Below are 1,798 nucleotides of genomic sequence, written 5' to 3' on the forward strand. Positions count from 1 at the left end.
GATAGTGACTTGGTTAGATTTTCATTGAAGGAACTCCCGAAAAAAAAATCTTTGAAGAATTTTCAGAAGAATCTTATAGCGATTTTAACTCAGTGATATCTTGAATTTTGACCAACATTTTGTCCCACAGTAACGACTACCCTGCGGTGGTTCTGAAATATTTCAATGAATTTTTATGCGAAAGTTTCCCATCAAACCCACCGTGGCATCATCGTGCGTGTTTTGTCAACAAAGGTCGGAGTCAAAACAATCCGAAAGTTTGCCGTGCCGCTTAGAAAGTGATTTGGAAATTAGAGAAAATAATCATTATTTAAAAGTGTTTAATAGTTGTTATTATGTAAACTATTGATTAAGCACCTAATATAACAGTGAATAAAGTGAATTCTCAGTTTTATCCTACCACCGCCAGACTTCGGTAAGTCGAAACTTTAGAACCGAACCACTAATTTTATTGCTGATGACGTTTGCGAGAAAAAGTTATTCTTGTGTTTTTCGCTTTGCGGGCCACTTTTTATGTGCTTCCGGATTCTATTGCGTGTTTCATAATATTATTCAGCTTATCGAACCAGTTTATTGTACAATTATAAGAACATCTCGTAAGAAACCATGTTCCCGTTGAAGGTGTCCTGCTCGAGAGGTGCGTGTGGACGATTGATAGTGTTATCAAGAAATTGTACCCGGATTCCCTCGGCGACATCGCAGGAAGTGCGATCATTATCCAGGCAGGTGGTATCTATTCCGATTCCGAGTGTGATGGGAACCAACGCGAGCCGCTCCTCCAATCTGCATTCTTCTGCACCCGGCAGACAAGGTGGGCACTATATGTATTTAACTATAGTTCAATTATTCTACGCTTCATTGCACTGTCGTCCATCAATTCAATGCATCATTGTGGCCATTCAAATCAATGATACGATGGTGATGTAGGCACTAGGTACTAGGTTGGTTTGACCACTTGGGAATTGGTTTGTATGTCGTTACATAATATGTTTGTTTTAATATAAATTTATGGTACTGTTAGTGGGAGCTCATTTAAACCTTGCTCATTTTTATTATTGGTGTGAGCTGTGAGGTAAACCAAAACTAAATGTGTACCTTCGACTTATTGATTAACATAGATGCTTATAATTTCTTAAACAGAGGAACTCACAATTTCCGGCAGTGTTTCTGTCGTCAAGGGGGAATCTTTAAAATAACATTTTTTGTATTTAGCAGTAAGTAGCGCTACAATGCAAAGAACACTAACAAACGGTTTCTCCATCTCCGCGTAGGCCTCAAACCTAGTTTAATCGTATGGGTAAACGTGGTTTACGGTTTAACCGAAAGTGACGAAATCGGCCCTAAGATGAATTTTTCCTTTCGTCGCACATTGCACAGGTTAAAAAAGTGAGTTTGGATAACGGTAACGTAGAAGGTATCTTTTCAGAGATTTGGTCTCAGTAAAATTATAGAGGCTCCGGAGGTACCTTCAGAGATTTGATCGCGGTTATTCCACAAGTTTTTCTGTAATTTCTTTACGATGAAAAGCCTCAAGAATTCTTCTCTGGAAGTCTCTTCTAGAATACTTTCAAGAACTTCTCCAGGGATCTCTTTAGCAAAACTTCTAGAGATTTCACCACCGACTCTAAAAAAAAAACTCCAGTGTTTTCTCTAAGGGTATTTCCCCAGTATTTTTCACAAGAAATTCTTCAGCACTCCAACGCTACTACCTTTTACAATTTCTACAGGAAATACTCTAAGAAATTTCCCAGGTATTACCTTAGGATTTCCCCCTGTTCTTATTCTACCGATTTCTGCA

General features: G+C 38.5%; 1 long non-coding RNA gene across 1 annotated transcript; it reads left to right on the plus strand.

Moving 5' to 3' along the window:
* Positions 1–206: 206 nt before the first annotated feature.
* Positions 207–811, plus strand: LOC110680387. Its single transcript, XR_002502856.1, has 2 exons — positions 207–415; positions 622–811. It is a non-coding gene; the product is annotated as an uncharacterized LOC110680387 (long non-coding RNA).
* Positions 812–1,798: the final 987 nt, after the last annotated feature.

This window comes from Aedes aegypti, unplaced genomic scaffold (assembly GCF_002204515.2).
Source record: "Aedes aegypti strain LVP_AGWG unplaced genomic scaffold, AaegL5.0 Primary Assembly AGWG_AaegL5_hic_scaff_1272_PBJ_arrow, whole genome shotgun sequence".
Classification (NCBI taxonomy): Eukaryota; Metazoa; Arthropoda; class Insecta; order Diptera; family Culicidae; genus Aedes; species Aedes aegypti.